The sequence below is a fragment of the Gossypium raimondii genome, chromosome 13 (genome assembly GCF_025698545.1).
Source record: "Gossypium raimondii isolate GPD5lz chromosome 13, ASM2569854v1, whole genome shotgun sequence".
Classification (NCBI taxonomy): Eukaryota; Viridiplantae; Streptophyta; class Magnoliopsida; order Malvales; family Malvaceae; genus Gossypium; species Gossypium raimondii.
The window spans coordinates 35,053,703-35,059,847 of record NC_068577.1 but is presented as its reverse complement, the minus strand read 5'-3'; the positions used below and the strand labels follow the sequence as shown (position 1 = coordinate 35,059,847).

Below are 6,145 nucleotides of genomic sequence, written 5' to 3'. Positions count from 1 at the left end.
GATCAATAAATGACATGAAAAGCACCTTAGGGTATCTGTTTACCCTTTGTTCAGCTAGTTTTTTTGCTGGAGTTCTAAGAAGCAAACTATTGTTGCTCAATCAACAATTGAAGCAAAATATGTAGCAGCTGCAGGAGCTGTTAACCAAGCAATTTGGTTAAGGAAGATCATGGAAAAAATGAACTTGCATCAAAGAGAAGCAACAGAGATTAGATGTGATAACCAATCTACTGTTGCAATTGCAAAGAATCCAGTGTTTTATGGGAAAACAAAGCATTTTAAGATCAAGTTTTATTTTGTTAGGGAAATGGAACAATCTTAAAAATCGACTTGGTTCGTTCAGCTTCAAGAGATCATTAGGCGATATCTTGACAAAGCCTCTTTGTGTGTCAAGGTTCAAATATTTGAGAGCCAAGTTGGGAGTTTCCGGCATGCAAGCCAAGGAACAGTGTTAGAAGATGGCTTACATGCATACCAAGATAGTTCGGGCTATGCAAGTTGCAGCTGAAGCATATGCTGCTATTTTGTTACTTTTTGGTTAATATTTTGTTACTTAGTTATAATTGAACTAAATTTGTAATGAATTTGTTGTAATTTGGTGCTGATGATTTGATAAAGCAGCTTAACCAAGAGTGCAAGCAAGGTTTTATAAGTTTCAAGGCTTAGTTTATGGAGTTAGGTATGTTTAGGTGACATTTTTCATTTTTTGACAAGTTGATTGCTTGGTATATGTAATGCCTTTTCTTTTAAATTAAATGATGATGAATCTTTCAGCAAATTCTTCTTCTTCTTTTGGTTTTCTGTCAAGCATTCTGTTCTTATAGCTTAAGCTGAATTTCTTTGTTTGTTTAGCAAGATATTGAAGCTTAAAGTTTAAGTTTCAACTGAAATTTCTTATTTTGTTTCAAAGATCCAACAGAAGCAATGTTAGAAAAGCTTTCAACAGCCACCCTATATCCAAACTTTATGGTATACTCGCCATGCTTACTAAAATGCCATATCAATTTGTCAGACGGTTTAAGTGGACTGACTGGAATTTTCAAAATGCGTTTGTTTTCCATAAGAGCTCATTTTCCATTGATAAAGTCATAATTTCAAGTATCTCCTTGTGGATAAATCAATTTTCCAACCCCTTTAAAGATCCGATTTGATGTAAACTTTGTATCATAATAGAGCCACGGATCTTGAAAGACTTTTACAAATTGGTCATCACCCACTTGTCAACACACTCCTCTGAGTAAAATCTTTTTCGCCTCAAAAATACTTTTCCAACAAAAGCTCACGTTATTCCCTTCTCTCACGTCAAGGAAGTTCCCATTCGGAAAGTATCTAGCTTTGAAATTTTGACTCGAAAGGGAATTCAAATCAAACAAGAAATTGCATTCCTGCTTGCAAAGCATTACAAGATTGAAATGTTAGAATCATAAATTAAGATATAATATAAAACTTAAGAAATCATAAATCAAAAGTTTATCCCGCAAAGTTTCTTTGGAGCACATAATTTATCCCAAATGGCCCATTAAAGCTTTCTAACATTCCCTTTTATGCCCCACCAATGGAATTCATTAACATCTTTAAACAAACGTAAAGACGATATAGGATTAAGCGATTTAATTTAAATGAATTACGCAGACGAGTTCATTGATTAAAATTAGATCCTTCTCATTGGCAAAGATATTACGAAATTAAATTGTAGGATTTGCTCTTATGCTTGTTCAATTGACAAGTGTTAATTGTTAAATTGTTACCGTAAATAATTAGGAATGATTGGTGATTGGGAGTTGGACCTCGTTCATCATAATTCCAATTGATAGATTTTTAATTTTGATTAGTCTCGTGTTATGGGATTCGACTTTGCTTCCTTGACTATTGCACTATGTTTGGTTGGGTGTAATGGCACCTATTCCATGGGCCCTACTTATGCAGCTGTTTGGTTGGCTGTAATACCCTATTACGGGTCTATTACGGGCCTATTACGCCAATTTGGTTGATTTCTATTCCGAACCAAAACCTCAGTTTTGCGTCCATTTTATCCTCCCGATTTCTATGCCCTGTTTTACCCCCTCTCCACGCTTCCCCTTTCCGTCTTTTGTAGTGAGTAGGGAAGTCTATAGAGGAAAGAAAAACAGAAGCTAGGATATTCTTTTCGCGCAAAGATCAGAAAATAGGATCCAGCAATGGCGGAAGATCTGGTTCTTGATACGGCGATCAGAGATTGGGTGTTGATACTCCTTTCAGTGGTGATGGTCCTCATCGGCGTCCTACTTCGTCTCCAAGCTCTTGCGCTCCTTTCAAGTTCCTGATCCTAGGATCGTCAAAGAAGGGCACGTCTCTCACAACTCTATTTTCTTTTCTTTTTAGGTCGATAAGCTAATAAGTCTCAGATTTACTTATTCTCGAGTTTTACTTTCAGGCAAGTAATCGTTAGGTCTCGGAATTTACGAGGTGCTGCAAATTTTATCCCTCCCAAGTCTTTTCGATCTCGTAGGGTTTATTTCAGCAATGAGGTTTGCTTTTTCATATTGTTTCAGAACTTATGTTACCAAAGTTTATGCTTGTAATTGTTAATTTCTGGAATTTGTGTTTATCTTTTTTCCTTTTAAAGCTTTATTGAGCTGTTAGCGGATTATGGATTAAGTATCACGTGTTGTAATCAGGCTTCGGTTAGTTTAGTTTCTTTTTAGGAAGCAATTTGAAAGTCATCAAGAAGATGCAAATTGCAGCTAATATTAAGCTTGATGGAGTGTTAGAAATTGAGTTACATTGACAAAAATAACCCGTTTATGTATATATTTGTCTTAGGAAAGGAGAAAGTTGATGTATAACATGTTGTAATCAGGCTTCAGTCAGTTCAGTTTCTTTCTTAGAAGCAAATTGCAATATATCAAGAAGCTGTGAATTGCAGCTAATATTAAGCTTAATGGAGGGTTAAATGTCAGGTTAAATTGATGAAAATAGTCCATTTATGTTCATATTTGTCTCAGAAGAGGATTCAAGTATCAAAAGTTGTAACCGGGCTTGGGTTAGTTTAGTTTCTTTTCCAGTGACCAATTGCTATTAATCAAGAAGCTGTGAATTTCAGCTTTATTAAGCTTAATGGAGGGTTAAATGTCAGGTTAATTTGATGAAAATAGTCCATTCATGTATATATTTGTCTCAGAAAAGGAGAAAGTTGAAGTATTACATGTTATAATCAGGCTTCAGTCAGTTAAGTTTCTTTTTTAGAAGCAAACTACAATTAATCAAGAAGCAGTGAATTGCAGCTAATATTAAGCTTAATGGAGTGTTAAAAATCAGGTTAAGTTGATGAAAGTGATCTATTTATGTATTTGTTTGTGTCAGTAAAGGAGAAAAGTAATGGAATTATATTGGACTTTGTAGGAAAATGGATTACTGCTTGTCCCCAAGGGCCAGGCTCAAAATGCGCAAGCACAAATGTTCTCTGACCCTAACATGGCTACGGACATGATGAAGAAAAACCTCTCTATGATTATACCTCAGGTATTTTAGTGGTATATCGACCTTTAGTGTTCATATGCTTTGATTTGATTGCTCATGTTTTAGAACTGACTTTTTTTGTGTAAACTGTTGTTACTTTCAGACTCTCACTTTTGCCTGGGTCAACTTTTTCTTCTCTGGATTTGTTGCAGGTTTGGTTCTTTACTACCATATTACTTCCATGATTTCCGAGTCTTTCCTTTTTAATTCTGCAATGGAGATTGAATTTATATTTTTATTTGCGAAATTGATTTCATGCATATTAGATTGATTTTTTTTTTCACTTTTTATTATATGGTGATGGACACAATATTTTTTTTGTATTGGAATTAAAATTCTAACTTAACTGATCATGACATACATTAATAGTAAACAATAATTTGATTCCTCTTCTGTTTTTCTGTATTCCTATCTTGCAGCCAAAATACCCTTCCCATTGACTCAGAGTTTCAGATCGATGTTGCAGAATGGAATTGACCTTAGCACAGTTGATGTGAGCTATGTTAGTAGCCGCTCATGGTATTGGTTTTTTTCTCTGAGCTCTTCTAATTTTTATAGACTTTCTTGGCTTAATACTACAGTTTACTCACAAATTCTTTCATTTGTAGGTATTTCCTCAATTTGTTTGGTTTGAGGGGTTTATTTAATCTGATTCTGGGAGAGGAAAATGGTTAGGATCATGAACTTCCTGTTACATTTTATTTTAGATTGTGTACTACACTTTCTCTGGTTGTGGACTTATTGTTTATCTCATCTGGAAATTGTGATTTCTTTTGGCAGCAATGGATGATACACAGCGAATGATGTAGATGGTCTTGACATAGTCCAACATGAATGGGCACTCCCTAAATTTGAGCATCAGGCCGAAGCAGTATTGAAAAACCTTGTCAGCTGAACATCGGGAGTGTATAAACAGCTGTCAAAAGGGGGTAGTTCGATTGAAGTTTTCATCTTACAAGCTTTCCGATGGATATATGTGATTGAAGTTGTCAAAAGGGGGCGTATAAACAGCTATCCTGTTTGTTTAATGATATACCTAAAGGGGGATGTATGATTTCAATTGCAAGGCTAACAATTGAAACAATTTTTCCATGCTTTGAACTTGATTGACTGTGATTCCTTTGCTGTTACTTTAGCTTGATTTTTTTTATGGATATATGTAAATGATAAATCATGATAATTATCATCTTACTGCACGACCATGAGCATGGAAAACTAGGAGATTGGTGGTTTAGGGAGAAAATGAGTTTGAGTAGATTTCTTTATGTTATTTTATGTATCTAGTTTGTGAAACTTTGGTGGTGTTTGAATTGTTTTTTGTATAGTACTAAACTTGTTGAATTATAATTTAATTTCTTTTCATTTATATTTAATAATAATTTTATACAATGTTGAGCTTTTGATTCATGATATTGAAATTAATTTTAATTTTATAAAGTATCATATATTATTATTTTAGTAAATTTATATAAGAATATTGATTATTAAGAATTTTATTAAATTATATATTTTAATTAAAATATATTTAATAATAATTATTTCAAATTATATTTTATAGTATCATATATTATGATTTTAGTAAATTCATATAAGAATATTGATTATTAAGAATTTTATTAAGTCATATATTTTAATTAAAATATATTTAATAATAATTAAGTTAAATTATATTTTCTAGTATCATATATTATGATTTTAATAAATTCATATAAGAATATTGATTATTAAGAATTTTATTAAATTATATATTTTAATTAAAATATATTTAATAATAATTATGTTAAATTATATTTTCTAGTATCATATATTATGATTTTAGTAAATTCATATAAGAATATTGATTATTAATATCAATAATAAATAATTTAATCATATTTTAACATAATTGTTATTAAATATATTTTAATTAAAATATATAATTATTGATATTAATAATCTTATTAAAATTTAATAACAATAACAATAATCATTTAGCTAAACAAATTTCTGTTAAGGGTATTCTAGTCATTTTAGTTTTTTTCCCTTATGCTATTACAGCTCCATCCCATTCAACCAAACACAAGAATACTATTACGCCTCTATTCCATTACATTCAACCAAACAATTGAATTGCTATTACGCCTCTATTCCATTACAGCGAACCAAACGTGCTTTTGATTTTAATAAATTTTTATGCGTAAATATTTAATTTTGATGGATTTAGCACTCATAAATTCAGAATAATAACTAAAAATGGAAAAAATTGTGAAGGTATTTGAAAAGAATTTGCTAAAGGATAAAAATATTTTTATCCAATAAAAGTAATCAACATGTACCAAAATATATTTTACTTTAGATTTTAATAAGATAAATATTTTCTAATAAAAAAAATTACTAAAGAAAATTAAGTTAAATTAAATATTTTCAAAAATAGTTTTAACATTTATAGAGGGCATTTTAAAAGAATTTTATATATAGGAAATAATTAAATATTTTAAAATAAATATTTGAAAAGGATAGTCTAATCAATTACTTTTAATACTTTTGGAGCAAATGGCTTGTAATTTTTTTCATAATTGTGATGAGATTGTTTGGATTGAACCAACCTTTTATGCCTACAACATAAATACTCTTCTCATTAGGTTATGGCAAATAATTTGTAATATTA

General features: G+C 30.9%; 1 pseudogene; it reads left to right on the top strand.

Moving 5' to 3' along the window:
• Positions 1-1,992: 1,992 nt before the first annotated feature.
• LOC105784526 (uncharacterized) lies at positions 1,993-4,905 on the top strand (annotated as a pseudogene).
• The last annotated feature ends 1,240 nt before the right edge of the window (positions 4,906-6,145 follow it).